Source organism: Tamandua tetradactyla, chromosome 20, assembly GCF_023851605.1.
Source record: "Tamandua tetradactyla isolate mTamTet1 chromosome 20, mTamTet1.pri, whole genome shotgun sequence".
Lineage (NCBI taxonomy): Eukaryota > Metazoa > Chordata > Mammalia > Pilosa > Myrmecophagidae > Tamandua > Tamandua tetradactyla.
The window spans coordinates 13,287,140-13,303,211 of NC_135346.1; the positions used below are offsets into that span (position 1 = coordinate 13,287,140).

Below are 16,072 nucleotides of genomic sequence, written 5' to 3' on the forward strand. Positions count from 1 at the left end.
TCCAGCCTGCCTTTCCAACACCAACCAGGCAAACAACAGAAAGAGAAAGAAGAAAAGGAGGGATTTGTCTGTTGGCAGGACCATGTCCTACGGGTATGCAGACTGTGACCTGAGCAACTGAGGGAGTGAATGGGAGCTGAAAGCAGCTCCAATCGCCCCATCCTGTGCCGTCCTGGGGGACTGCCAGGAGGAAGAGGTACCTTTTTTATTATACATAAGACACTATATGGGCAAAAGGTGGCCCTGAATGTATGGTAAAGGATACTAAGTTTAACTTACATTTATTGAGTACCTATTGAGTGCCTGCTACTTTGGAGGATATTAGGGATTACTTTGATTTAAGCTGCACACACCAGTTGGCCAAGAAATACCCCACAGATTCTCACAGAGAATGCTCGATTTCCTCAAATACTAGACATATATATATATATATATATATATATATATATAAATGGTGTAAGAATTTAGCACCAGTTACTTTTTTAAAAAAGCACATTTACTAGCATTTTTATGACTACAGAGACGCGTTTTCAGCCAAATACAGTGTTTCTGCTGGTAGCAGGTTTGTTTTAAATCAAAGAATGAAAAGATAGTTTAGGCAATTGAGCTAATTTAATATCAAGTCTGTTATTTACCTCTTAATTATAGCATTTGATTTCTAAGACAGAAATAATTTATATCACGGTTTTCAGAAACAGATGCCACCTAAACAAACATGAATTTATATATATATGGTCTAGAACAGAATGTTTTGGCTTTTAATAGAAAAAGATATTAGGTAATTTTGATACATAAAATATTTCAAAGTCTAGTTAAAAATCTAGTAAAGTTGTGAGGGGTAGGGTTTAGTAAAAGTTAAAATACAATGAAGAAAAAATATACCCATTCTCACCTAGTTTCCTAAAACTGAGCAATCCCTCACCCCCGTGGCAAGTCTTTCCTTCGGTAAAGCTTCCCTCTTCTTTTAAGTTTTCATTTTTGAATTCTTTCATTTCATTCATCAGATTTAGAGAGTTTCTGCTTCACTTGTTGTGGGGGTTCCTGTGTGTCACTCTCATTGTTTCTTCTTCATCCCCTTCCTAATCATCAATAATTTCATCTTCCTCCTCATTTTCCTCAAATAATTCTGTTCCTAACTCTGCTGTTTGCTTCTTTCTGCAAACCTCTTTCTGACCTGCTCATGGCCCATGTGTGATCTCTTAACACATTCATCAAGGTCTTGTTCATTAAGGAATTTGTGTGTGAGGTAAAAACCCTTAAGTACTGTAGTTCCAGTTTTCAATTTTAATTTAAAATTCAATTCTCTTCCTTCCTCCAGACCACCTACGTGGTCATCTCTTCCCTTCCTTTGGGTCTCCTTCTCACCCTTTGCCTAAGGGAAGACAACCTCATGCTACTCAGCTTGGTGCTTTGATAGTAGTGGTACCATTTTAAGTTTCCATTTTCCAAAGTATAGTGGGTGTCCCCAAAGCAACTATATTATTTTACGTTGAAAATAAAGGATTGGGGGAAAAAACAGTTTTTTGTTGTTGTTGTTGTTAGCTACTTAAAAATCGGTTTCCCACTGATTTCAGCCAATTTGTCATACTCTTCTGGTGATGGCCATTGCGTTCGGATAACAATGCAGTTTTAAGTGTGAGCAAATGCTCAGGTGTTTTTTGTTGTTGTTGTTGCTTGTTTGTTTTTAAAACATATCTTGCCTGTACTAGCTGATTTAGGTGGGCCAGATTCATATCTTGGAGAAGTTCCTCCAGCTTCTTCTTTGGAGCCACATACATTACTGTCATCTACTTCCATTTTCTCTTGTTTTAAAGCTTTTGATTCTTCTCCTCTGTTAACCAAGTATCAAGTTGTCTTCTGGTAAGTTTGCTTTGCACGCTTAACCTATTGAATTCTTCATCTGTTAGTACAGAGCTGTTGAGAAAACTTGCCTAAGAGCATGAAGCTGCTCTGCTTCTCTTTAAGCATTTGTGGAGTATAGTCTGGACAACTATTCCACGATTGCTTATGCATCACAGGGGTCTACAATAATGGTGGTAGAGGGATCATTATTGAGGTGTACGCACTGATTGCTCTCGAATTTCTTTGGTTGTACTTTGTGTCACTAAACCATTTTTTAACCTCTTCTTTAGTCAGGACTGTTATTTTCATCAGACTGATAATTTCTGAATCATGGGTGTTTTCGTTTACTAAAGCTGCAGAAATTATTATTCCATTATACCAGAAATGGAACGGGTTTTAAAAAGGGAATTTAATAAGTTGCAAGTTTACAGTTCTAAAGCTATAAAAATGTCTAAACTAAGGCATCCAAATAAAGATACCTAGACATAAAAAAAAAGGGTTGATAATTGTCAGGGTTTCTCTGTCAGCTGGGAAGGCACATGGTGACAACTGCTAGCTGTCTCTCCTGGCTTCTCCTTTCACACTGGCTTTTCTGAAGGCATTTTCCTTCTGCATCTCCAAAGGTCTCTGGATGTGTGGGCTCTAATTTTTTCCAAAATGGTTCCCTCTTATAAAGGAATCCAGTAAGCAACCCCACCTTCAATGTGTAGAGACACATCTCTACGGAAACCGCCTAATCAAAAGGTCCCACCCACAATTAAGTGGGTCGCATCTCTATGGAAACAACGTAATCAAAAGATCCCATCCAGCAATATTGAATCAGGATTAAAGAACATAGCTTTTCTGGGGTACACAACAGTCTCAAACTAGCACAACAGGGAAACTGACTTTTAAGTAGCTAACTTTTAATTCTGTCAGTTGCTCTTTAATCTTTTTTGGCCCAAATACCAAATGAATCAGGGCTTATCAATGTAGCTTCATATTTGACAAGTTGAGAAGTTGGAACTGTTACTGCTGTCTCTGTTTCTGCAATGGGCTGAGAAGTAGGTATCTGATTTTTCTGTACTTTTTTAAAAATTTGGAACCCCTGCCACAGTCAAAGCTGTAGTTAGCACCAGATGCTTTTTGATTGCATTGGTCTAGAAAGTTCTTGCTCCTGTGGTATGGACATGTATCAGAAATCTCACCGTTTCTTGGAAGGCAGCCAAGACTCTCTGTCTCATTGACTATAGGCCCAACCTGACCCATCTGCTACCACGCTTGGCTGGATGCAGAAGAGGGTGCAGGAATGAAAATTGTCTAAAATTGAGAGTAATGATGATTGTACAACTAAATGAGGATACTGTGAGACATGGATTGTTTATTTTGGATATTATCCATGATGCCCAACGGATGGAGATGGCCGAAGGGTACAATGACTGAGAAACAGAAAGGCGAACTGTGGTGTGTACTTATGATGGGATATTATGCGGCTACAGAAAGGAATGAGGTTGTGAGGCATGCAATGAAGTGAATAAAACTTGAGGACATTATGATGTGCAAAATAAGCCTGAAACAAAAAGACAAATATGGTAGAATTTCTTTTAGGTAATACTTATAAGAAAACTGAGGCCTATTGTAAGCTCTTATAGCAGTCACATTTATTCCTGAGCTTTAAGTGTTATTTCTAGATTCTGAGATGCTGTACTATATGTGTATAACCTGGTATTTCCCTATAACTTTTACCTGTATGATACCTAAGACCCAGAGTTGGGGTTCTGCAGCTCTGAAACTCAGCATTGCTACATTCCACTACTGCTAAAGAAACTGAAAGCGAGATCAGGCTTCAGTTAGAGATAAGAACAAAACCGATCTGGTTGGGAGTGAGATAAATCAGAATAAAGGGTAAAGTATGACCGTTTCTGTTTTAGAACTTCACCTAATGTATGAGACTAAAACCTCTCTAGGTTTATTTTGCGCAAAACCTAAATTTTCTGTAGCACACAATCTACTGAAATTAATAGTTCATTTAAACAATCCAAGCACATGGAGCCCAGAATGGGAACAAGGGCTTGTAAATCTGTATAGCCTAATGTAATACTCAGATACATCCCAGGGTATGTCGGGCAGATCATGAAAAAGTATTGGCAAAGTCCCTTGAGAGACAGGAGAAAAAATATGGAACTATTAAGCTTTACCACCTGGGAAATCCCCGATATTGTCTCAAACACTAGGGACTCCCAAATTAATAGGCCAATCCCTTGATCTTGAGGCTTGCTCTTATGAAGCTTATTTCTGTAGCAGAGAAGCTAAGCCAACTTATAATTATGCCTAAGAGTTAGTTCCAGGGAACCCCTTTTGTAGCTCAGATGTGCCCTCTTTTCCTCTAGGCACAACTCTGCAAGTAAAGTCATTGCACTCCCTCTCCTACATGGGACATGACATCCAGGGATGTGAGTCTCCCTGGCAACATGGGACATGATTCCCAGGTATGAGCCTGGCCCTGACACCGTGGATTGACAATGCCTTTCTGACCAAAAGGGGGAAAAGAAATGTAACAAAATAAGGTATCAGGGGCTGAGAGAGTTCAGAGGCCATTTTTTTTCCCGCTAGATTGCCAAGGTTTGCCAAACTCCAACCAACATCATTCCTTTTAACCCTGAGGAACACCCAGGGCTCTATCTGAGAGCCTACAGAAGTTTCACAAATGAAGTTTACTTTTCAGAAACCTACAATCTCCAGATGGGTTTCTAGGCCAGATAAGTCCTGAAATCCAGAGGTGTCAGTCTTTCCAAGAACATCAACCGGTTCCATCCCTTATCCCATATTGTTGACACCCTTTTCAACATGAAAAAAAATTAGAGTGGAATAACCCAAATATCCCTAAAGATTGGAAAAGGATCAAAGGAGAAAGAGGAGCTATAGCAGAGAAGTTAGGATTTAAGAAATGAGTATGAGTAATGAATCATTATATTGTATTTCTTTTTAGTCTCCAGTGTTTTAGAGCAGCTAGAAGGAAAAACCTGAAATTGTGGAACTGTAACCCAGACCAAACTTGAAATCTGTTCTATAACCACTTGTTAAAATGTACTCTGAAATTTATTGGGTTTTTGTATATATATTATATTTCACAATAAAAGATGTTAAAAAAAAAAAGGAGTGCAGGATTTCTAGGAAACCAGGGCAAACAGAATCAAGGGTTTTCTTTTCTTTTTTGCATAGCTTTATAGCATGCAAAAGAAAAACAAAACATTAACAAGCTTTTATATTTTGGTTAAATCCCCAAGGGAGTAAGTGTTTTCATTTCTGTTTGTGGGTGTCAGGAAAATAAAGCCCAGCTAAATAAAATAGCAAGTAGCTGCCAAAGATTGTCAGGACCAGGATAGCATCAGACAGCCCAGAGTCTGATAAGGGCTAGCATGTTATAATGCAGCTTACACTTGTCCAGACATAAATGTGTCAATGGGATTATTTTAAAAGCTGTGACCAGGGTTATTAGGGAAAAAAAAGTTTTTGAGGAAAGCTTAGATAGTAACTTTTTTTTTTAAAAAGGTCATGAAACTTTTGTACAAACCACGGTCCTCAAACATACATATGCAAATTATGGAATGGATTTCTAAAATTAATAAACTTGCAACTGCAGGTCCTCTAAAAAAAGAAAGTTGCAATCATAGCCATATTGGTGGTCAAAAGCTGGGACAATGAAATCCTCAGATGGCAAAACCCAGGGCACTTAATTTTTTTGAATTTATTATACTTATCAGGCATAGAGTGTTAAGCTAATCACAACTTTTCAGTTCATTGCGTATTATACTGTAATTGGGCCTTCAAGGACCCTCACTTGTTTTTCTCAGATTCACACTCCTCGCTCCTATTTCTTTCCCCACAAAATAGCAATTTATGTATTTAATTATATTCTTTAGCTTGTGTATGTTCATGTGAAGTGTGTGCTGTTTGATTTATACATACTTTAATTTACCTAAATAATGATATATAGCACATTCTGTGTATTGCTTTTTTTACTCAGCACTTAATTTTTTATTTGAAATAATTTCAAATGATAGGACAGCTGCAAGAATAATACAAAACCCATACAGAAAACTCCAACATACCCTTCCCCTGCCAGATTCCCAGATCTATCAGCTTTTAACATTTTGCCACATTTGCCATATCATTCTATCTAGCTAGCTGCCTGTTATTTTTTGAACATCTGAGAGTAAGTTTTGAACATCATTAACACTGTTTTTAAACTTTTTTAAATACAGAAGTTGTAGGTTTACAGGAAAATCATGCAGAAAATATAGAGTTCCCGTATGTTCCCCCCATTACTAATTAGTTTGGAATGCATTAGTTTGGGATATTTGTTACAACTTATGAAAGAATATTCTTATAATTTTGCTGTTAACTATAGTCCAATGTTTACATTAGGGTTCCCCAGTTGTGTTGTAGCCCTATGGCTTTTTAAAAAATTCTTATTCTAATAATATATATAACATATATACAATCTAAAATTTCTCCTTTATTTTTAAGATCTATCCACATTGTCATATGCCCTCCTAGGCTGTCACTCCTGACGGCTACAGAACACTCTGTAGTTGTGTACCCATCACGCTTGACCTCTCTGCTTCCCCAGTAACGGGCAACCCCAGGGCCTCCAACTTCCTGCTACCAAACACAGCAGTGCCAGGGGTGCAGGGGTAGCTCAGTGGTAGGATTCGCGCCTGCCGTGTAGGAGACCCGGGTTCAATTCCTGGTCCATGTACTTCCCAAAAAGCAAAAAACCAAAAAAATCAACAAATGATACCACGATAGCAGGATACTCACATGGAAAAATAATGAAATGTGACCCTGTTATGAAGCATACAAAAAAATAACCCAGCAATGCCATAAATAGCCTTGTGAATGTCCCATTAAGGATCTGTGTGGGAATCTCTTTAGGAAACCTCTCACTCATTTTTTAAAACATTTTTTATTGTGAAATATAACATATCTACCAAAAAAAAAGAAGAAAAAGCAATAATTTTCAAAGTACGCTCCCACAAGCAGCTACAGAACAGATTTCATAGTTTAGTATGGGTTACAGTTCCACAGTTTCAGGTTTTTCCTTGTAGCTGCTCCAAAACATTGGAAGCTAAAAGAAATATCAATACAGTGATTCAGCAATCATACTCATTTGTTAAATCCAATCTTCTCTGTTATAACTTCTTTTTCTCTTTTGATCCTTCTCCCAATCTATAGGGATCTTTGGGCTATGCCCTTTGTAACTTTTCATGTTAAAAAGGGGTGGAGATAAATACAGGATAGGGAGATGAAATTAGTTGGTATTCCTGAAGAAGTTGGCCCCTCTGGATTTCAGGGCTTATCTAACGTAGGAACCCTCTGGAGGTATGGGTTTCAGGAAAGTAAACTTAATGCATGAAACTTTTCTCAGTTAGAGCCCTAGGTATTGTTTAGGATTAATTGGCATGATATTGGTTGGGGTTTGGCAAACCATGTCAATTAGCAATACCTAACTGAAGCTTGCGTAAGAGCAGTTTCCAGAAGAGGCTCTCGACTCTATTTGAACTGTCTTAGCTACTGATACCTTGTTTTGTTATCTTTCTTTTCCCCCTTTATGTCCTCAAGATATTATTGATCCCACGCTGCCAGGGTAAAGCTCACCGTTATGTTTTTATGTGCATTAAAAAATGCTCTTTCTTCTTCCTCCTCCTGGGGAAGAGGGAAGGCACAACCTCCCAGGAAAGTACCAGGCTCAGCAAGGGGAGCTAAGGCTGGGTTTCCATCCCCACTCACCCTCTCAGCTATAGGCCGGGTAAGAGCACAACCTGCACAACTGTAGGAGGAGGCCCTACAAGAAAACGAAACTCCCCCTTTCATTCCTCCACCAAGCTTCTGTTACTTGCAACACCTCTCCTGGTTGGTGTAAAAAAAAGGGGTAAAGTGCACTGGACCCCAGAAATCTCATCATAAGATATGAGTATATTTAATTTGACCAAGTAATGCCACATTGCTAGAGCACTTTATACATGGGCCTACATAATTTGTGTGAGCACAGTGGCTTGGCTGTGAGCTCCACAGGAACTGGAGAATCAGCATGGCTACAACACACCAGTGGTTGTTGTAGATGCCTGCCTGAGGCTACGGCAGAGGGCCTATGCACTGCCCTCGCTCACGTGGTCTTGGAGATGGGCAGAGAGACATTTTCCTGCAATGCTGCTATCCTTCTCATGTGCGGGACACAGGCAGAGTGGCTATTCTCACATCGCAGGGCTTTGCCAGGAGTGGTAGAGGCCTGGACCTGAACCATCCTGCCTTTGGCCCTTGGTGAGTATCCTATGACAGACACAAGTAAGGACTAACAGTCCGCACTCAAGGTCACCAGGACAGACTTCAATTCAACCACACCAGACAGCTCATTTAAACTGGTCAAATTTAAAATCCTTCAGCAATTCTTAGTGACCACTCAGGTACATCTAAACTTTCTTAAAATAACAGCATGGAAGTATGCCAAGCCCCAGCCAACAGTATTCCTGAAAATCATAAGAATACCCTGGGCTCTATCTAAGACTCTATAAATGTTTTACCTACTAAGTTTATTTAGTCAGAAACTTAAGGCCTCCAGATTGTTCCTATGCCAGATAAGCCCTGGAACCTAGAGGTAATAGTCTCTCCAAGAACATCAACGGGTTTCATAGCTCTACCCCATGAAGTCAACACCCCTTTCCAGCACAAAGAAGTTAAAATGGTCATTGCCCAGATATCCCTGAAGATTGAGAGAGTGATTAAATAAGAGGGGGGAGGTATAATGGAGACATTTGGATTTAGCAAATGATTATGACTAATGACTTGGTATATAGACATTTCTTTTTATTTTCTAGTATATTAGAGTAGCTAGAAGGAAATACCGGAAATTGTTGAGCAGTAATCCAGTAACCGTGATCTTTGATAATGATTGTATAGTTATATAGCAAAATATATATATATATATCGGTTGCTCCTGTTTATCTGGATCTACTTCTGGATGTTTTATTCTGCCCGACTGATCTATACATCTATCTCTGATGATACTACACTGTCCTAGTTACTTACCTTTATTGTATGTCTTTAAATTGGGTAGAATGCAATTCTAGAGGTCAGTGGGGGCGGGGGGAATAAGGGGGATGAGATGTTTGGGGTTTTTGTCTTTTTATTTCCTTTTCTGGAGGAATAAAAATGTTCTAAGATTTGTCATGGTGATGAGTAAACAACCATGTAATGATACTGTGAACCATTAATTGTATATGTGTGGAAGTAACTAAAATACTTATGGTATAAAGAATGCTTATTTATTTTCATGCTGATGTTTTCTCAATTGTCAAATCGGAAAATCACAATGAGAACTTTTAGGAGACGGAAAACTCAGTTTATGATTTTTTTCAGGAAAGAATCAATGACTTTTTCAGGAGATTTACAGAGGAAAAGTGATCCAAGAAATCAAAATATCACTTTATTTCTGGGTCAAGCTTGTGACTTTGGAATTACACTTCCACACTTATAACAAGACTAGGAATCATGGACGTGAGCCCCATTGAGTACCGTAGTCATTACCATTATCTTTCAAATTTGTGAAAATGCAAGGAGGTGAGCTCTGAAAAGCAATGCAGAGGAAGAGAAATACAAATCGGTTGAATACACTAACAAGTATCAGGGTCCAGAAAATATTTACCTCTGAGTGGGTCTGCAACATAAAAACTGTAATATGAGCTTGGCATTCACGAAGAAGGACACAAGGAAAACCTGGGTAATGCTTACCCGGTACAGAGCTGCTGTTGGTGGTGATGAGACAGTTTTGGTGGTAAAGGTAGCCCAAGCTTGCAAATGTAATCAATGCCACTGAATTTTGTATACTTGAAAGTAGTAAAAATTGGAAATGTTTTATACATGTTACCAAAATAAAAATTAAAGAGAAAAACCTGGAGCGAACTACCACTTGACAAAAAATATCCAGTGACTCACAAATGGCCTGGCTGGTTCACCCAATACAAGGCCATCCGCCAACCAGTGAGTCCTGCCTTATCCTTCCCAAGGGACTTGGGCATGGCCGTTCCCCTTCCGTGCCCTGCACTAGAAATGCATCACCCTCCAGGGACTGGTAGTGTGCTTCTTAATTAGTTCTCCATCCTTATATCCCAGGAGTCATTCACACCTTCAGCTTGTCTTTTGCTGTTTCCTTCAAAGAAGTCTGGGAGGCTCCTCCTCCGTGTGAAACCAGAGGCATTCTCTCTCTGCTGTGTCAGCCCAGGCCCCCTACTCTTTCATCATTAGCAGTAATGAGGACTAGAACTGGCCCCTGAGATTTACAGAGGAAAAGTGATCCAAGAAATCAAAATATCACTTTATTTCTGGGTCATGCTTGTGACTTTGGAATTACACTTGCAAAGTCTCAGGTTCATTTTGGATTCTCAGGCCACCCTTCCTACCCTCTCTCCTGTTTGATTCAAAGTCTGAAGTATGCCATATGTATTTATTTAAGTATTTATAAGTATTCAATTTTTAAAGTATCTTTCTTCTGAGAGGCTCAGATCTCATCATAAAATGTTAAGATGCACCTGCGTACTAATGATCAAGATGTTGCTGTGTCGTGTCATCAGGTGACCAGTCAAGAAGATATGGGCCCAAATTAAGGCAAGGGAAATTTGACTGGTTCCTAAAGGAGTATTTGACAAAAGAGGGAACACAAGTCTACGCTAGGTCATGGGGAGGAGGGTAGGAATTTCATCTTAGTCCAGCAGCCCTTCCTGGAATACAGGCATACCTTGATTTATTACACTTTGCAGATATTGCTTTTTTTTCAATCGAAAGGTTGCAAGAACCCTTCATCCAGCAAGCCTATTGCCACTATTTTTCCAATATGTGCTCAATTTGTGTCTCTGTATCCCATTTTGGTAATTCTCTCAATATTTCAAACTTTTTCATTATTATTGTATTTGTTCTGGTGGTCTGTGATCGCGGAGATGATTATTGTAATTGTTCTGGAGCACCAAAAACTGTGCCCATAAAACTTAGCCAATAAATGTGTGGTTCCGACTTCTCCACCAACTGTATATTTCCTGTCTGTCTCCCATTCCTCAGAACTTCCAATTCCCTGATACATGACAGTATTGAAATTAGGCCAATTAATAACCCTACAGTGACCTCTAAGTGTTCAAGTGAAATGCAGAGTCAGACATCTCTCACTTTAAATCAAAAGCTAGAAATGATTAAGCTTAGTAAGGAAAGCATGTCGAAAGCTGAGATAGGCGGAAAGCTAGGCCTCTTGCACCAGTTAGCCAAGTTATGAATGCAAATGCTCAATTGCCATTCTGAAAATTCTAGGGTCCTTAAGAATTATGCTGAATCTACTCATCCTGTGCTCTATAAATGGACAAATCCTGAATGACAGTACATCTGTTTATAACATGGTTTACTGAATATTTTAATCCCACTGTTGAAACCTGCTCAGAAAAAAAGATTCCTTTCAAAATATGACTGCTCATGGACAATGCACCTGGTCGCCCAAGAGCTGATGAAGATGTACGAGATGAATGGTGTTTCCATGCCTGAAAACCCAACATCCATTCTGCAGTCACCAGCTGAATTAGCCCTAGCAAAAGAGTCAGCCTGTTCTTTGTAGCTTTGAAGCCAGGCACTGACTTCTCCTCTCTATCTTTGAAAGTCCTAGATGGCCTCTGTGCTGGTTTGAAACTGTTATGTACCCCCAGAAAAGCCATGCTCTCTTAATCCAGTCTTGTGGGGGCAGACTTATTGAGGGTGGGATCTTTTGATTAGGTTGTTTCCATGGCACTCCATATTGAGTACCTTGTCATTTCTATCTGGATATATCTTTCATCTGTTTTCCTTGAGGTTTCCATAGGGTTAAAATTTAGCAATCTAAATATGTAACAATTAAATTTTGTTTGATACTAACTTAACTTCAGTACATGTACATATAAATCCCGTACCCAGGTGTTTCCCCACCATATTTTGTATTTGTTACCACCTCTAGCTTTGTACATTCTATGTCCGAAAACCAGGATTTACCATTACTTTTTATGCTTTTGCATTTTAATACCTGTAGGAAGAAGTGGAGTTACACGCCAAACAATACAACACAATAATACTGGCATTTATAGTAACCCAAATGGCTACCTTTACCACAGGTCTGTATTTCCTTATGCAATTTTGAACCAGTCTAATGTCTCTCTTCTAGCTGAAGGACTCCCTTTAATAATGCTTGTAGGGCAGACCAAGAGGTAATGAACTCCTTCAGCTTTTGCTTTTCTGAGAATGTCTTAATCTCTCCCTCATTTTTGAAAGAGTCTTGCCGGCAGGCTGTGCGACGGTGGCTATAAAATTCTTGGCTGTTTGCCTTCTTGCTTCCATGGTGTCTAATGAAGTCATACTCAATCTAATTGGAACACCCTCATACAAAACATGGTGCTTTTCTCTTACAGCCTTTAGAACTCTCATCTTGTCCTTTGCATTTGATAGGGTAATCAGTAGAAGATAGGTGTATTTTACTTCATGTTTATCCTATTTGGTATTCTCTGAGCTTCTTGGATGTGCATGTTTGCATCCTTTTTTCTTTTTGAACAGTTTTATTTATACACCATACGATCTATCCTAAGTGTGCAATATGCTATTGGATTTTGTTTGCTAATATTTAGTTGATGATTTTTGCATCTATATTCATAAGAGATATTGATCTGGAGTTTTCTTCTGGTGTCTCTATCTGGCTTTGGTATGAAAGTGAGAAAAAAGAAAAAGAGAAACAACAACAAGCAATTCCATACCCTTCCATTATATCCCCTCATATTGATATATAGCTTTGGTATATGCCTTTTTACAATTAGTGATATTCACATCTTTTGCTAAGTTTGGGAAATTCTCTGTCATCATTTCCTTGACTATTCCTTCTGCCCCTTTCTCTCTTTCTTTTCCTTCTGGGACTCTCCTAACCCATATATCAGTGAGCTTTATGGTGTCCCATCACTGCCTTATGCTATTTTCACTTTTACTATTTCTTTCTTCTTTCTTCTCCTCAGCCTGACTCATTTCAAGTGTCTTGTCTTCAAGTTCACTGATTCTTCTCTTGAAACCAGCTCAAATCTGCTCTTGAACCCCTCCTAGGCATTTTTCATTTCAGTTATTGTGGTCTTCTTTTTCTGGGCCTGCATCTCATCCTGGAAGTGTGCTTGGTAGTGGCCTTAGGAGCTCCCCCATTTACAGGAATTTGTATGCCTGCTCTATTTCCCAGAAGACAAAGGCTCTCCCTCTCCCAAGTGTTCCACTACAGGACTTAAAGCAGATAAGCCTTTGTCCCAGGCCATCCACCTCAATTGTTTCTTACACTGTCCTCCTTGTTTCAAGTTGCTTTTGCCTGAAGGACACATTTGGGGGTAGGGTGGGGTGGGGTGGGGGTGTAGGCACACACTGGAGAGGACTTCCCAGGTCAGTCTTTCCCAGCCCGAACAAGGCAAGTGACCCATAAAGGGAGCACCAATTCCAAACTACTCTGGAAAGGGAATGGGGGCGGGCAGGAAAGGTTCCAGGTTTTTTCACACCTTTGCAAAGTTGCACTTGCTTGAACTACTCAGCCAATGCAGCCATTCAGCGGTCCTCTGCCACTGAGGCAGTGTGCTTTCTGTACATACACTCCATTGCCTTTGTCCGGGGTGGGTTGGAACAGTGGCCATTTTCAGAGCTGGGCCCCAGCGACCCAAAGTAGCTGATAAAAAGCTGTGATCAGTGATCAGCCTGAGCTCTTCCCCCATACCCCCAGATCTTGAGGTAAATGGATTTTTAGTCTCTTTCTGGCACCAGCAAGCTACATTAGGGCTGGACCCCACTGCTGCCTGTCACCAGAGGGGGGGATGGGTGCTGGAAACTGCCATGTGGTGAGAACAATTTACTGGTATTTACTGGAATTGACCAGCCTCGTCCTCCTGCTCTTCCCTGGATTCTGTACAGTGTTCTACTGCACTCTAGAGTTTAAAAATAGTTGATTCAGACAGTTCCTGCCTGTTTAGTAGTTGTTCTGGTGGAGGGACTGATTCCTGGAACTTCCTACTCTGCCATCTTCTTACAATCCCTATCATTACTCATTTTCTTAACCACTTTTAAGGAGAAGAGGGAAGGGAAACCCTAATGTCCATTTAATAGAAGAGACTTTCAAATAATCAAGTAAACCTCACCTGTTGTACTCAAGCCACATTTGCTAAGTATCCATTCAGAACTACTATAAAAGGTTTCTACTAAAGAAAACCAACCAGAGGTATGAGGTTTTGATTACTACCAGAGAAAGATGACATGTGATCACTGCAGTTCCAGGTGAACTCCTCAGAGCACCCAGAGTGGACAGGCCCCTCCCAACGCCACGAGCTCCCCACCCAGTCTCAACAGGGCCGAGCATGAGCAAGTTTCATTCCATTGCCTCAGCCACCAGCAAGGGAATCCTGGTTCCACATACAGACTTCTTAAGCCATGATGAATGTGCCTCACTTCCTCCCTTATTCCCTTCCAAGAGTACAGGTCCAGTTTCAGTGTGGAGGCCAGAAAGTTCTGACTACATCACCACTTTCCCCTCAGCAATTCTATCAGTCATCCTTAGCAGGTTGCTTAAGAGGTAAGCCATCCTCCCTAAACTTCCTTTTGAAAACCAAAACTAGAGATTATAGTTCTCAAATGGAGCACCTTAGTGTCTTACCCCTTTTTATCTACCAGCCTAAAATCCTCAAAACAAGACCCCAGAGTATGTCTCCGGGACTTGGGCAGGGGCGTGGGGTGGGTTTGACTGATAGTACTGACCCCAGCATCTAGGGGTAGCCTTATTATGCAGCTCTGTGACCTTGAGCAAGTCCCTGTACACTAGGGGCCCCTGGCTCATCTTTAAAAAGATATGTTTTTCAGCAATTAAATTTTTTTAGAACTCTATGCTAAGGGAGGAAAAGGGGCTTCAGCTACTGCAGAAGACATTCTAGGGGCAAGTTGGCCTATTCAGAGTCAGAGCTATGCCAAAGCCACACCAACAAGACAGGTCCAGGATTGTGGGCACAGCCACTGGGACATGTCCATGGCGCCCACCACTTGGAAATGAATTTTGGAATGACCACTGGGTGACTGGTCACTGGAGAGGATGGCTGCCAACCTCACCATTGTTTCTCTCCTTTTTCCCTCCTCTCTCTTTCTCCACCTTGAGACTCGGTGACTTCTATTTTACAGCAAGAAAAACTGTGATGTATTACCCCTAGCTTCAGAGAGAATCACTGTCAGTATCTGAATTGAGCTCAGCAGTTTCTGATGCGTAAACCAAGGTTTAGATAATCACCAACTCTTTGCAAAGCTTTTGAAAAATACTAGCTTGGATTGTTCAATCTCTTTAACATTTTCATGTTATTGTACTTGAGAAATCATAGCGTAGAGGGCTCCCAGGTGAGGGGCTGTTTAAGTGATGAATCCTGCCATCATAAGATTACTGATTTAATGGAAGAGATAAACTAGAGGTGAAAAAGCTCTAACACAGATTAAAGGCACGGCAAATGCATATGTAACTAATCATGACTAAGCAAAGTTAGAGAAGGCTTGGAGACAATGAACTGAATTTATATACTATCCATTAGGAAGAGAAATTATTAGGGCATGAACATTTTTCTAGAAACAATTCAGCAATGTTTCTCCTTTGTTGTAGCAATTCTCAACCCAAAAGTCTAAACATTGCTTATTATGTCCTCTACCTAAAGGGTGACTGTGGTTATTTAAAAATTTTTTATATAAAATCTCAAACATACAAAAGTGATCTTTTTGTAAAGCTAGTAACTATTCACTAATTTATATAGTGCATAATATAATTATCCCCCCGTGGACACATCATCCAACTTGAACAATCATCGCCTCACAGTTGTTTCATCTACACCCACACCGATTTTCCCGCATCCTATGTCATTTTGAAGCAAATCCCAGGCATCATGTCATTTCATCTGAAATATCTCATATATTTGTCTCTAAAAGATTCATTTTTTAACATCATCACTCCTCTAGTTAAGATGAATAATTCCTTAATATCTAGATGATCATGTTTTAGGCAGCAAATGAAAAATGTTGGCCAGTGGAGAGATGTGAAATGCTGCCATATTCACAGGCTCTGCAGTTAAATGAAACATTTTTTCTTTCTAACTTTGCTGAAAAGACCCCAGCACGTGGGTGACAAAATCGCACAGCCAAAGCTCAAGTGTTT

The 16,072-nt window shown here is 39.9% G+C and overlaps 1 protein-coding gene and 1 pseudogene across 1 annotated transcript in view; both read right to left on the reverse strand.

The window, feature by feature from the left end:
• The window catches only part of CDKL3 (cyclin dependent kinase like 3), a 187,181-nt gene that overhangs the window by 9,316 nt on the left and 161,793 nt on the right, over positions 1 to 16,072 (reverse strand). The gene's annotated exons all lie outside the window — the stretch shown is intronic.
• On the reverse strand, positions 994 to 8,128 carry LOC143664699 (zinc fingers and homeoboxes protein 1-like; annotated as a pseudogene).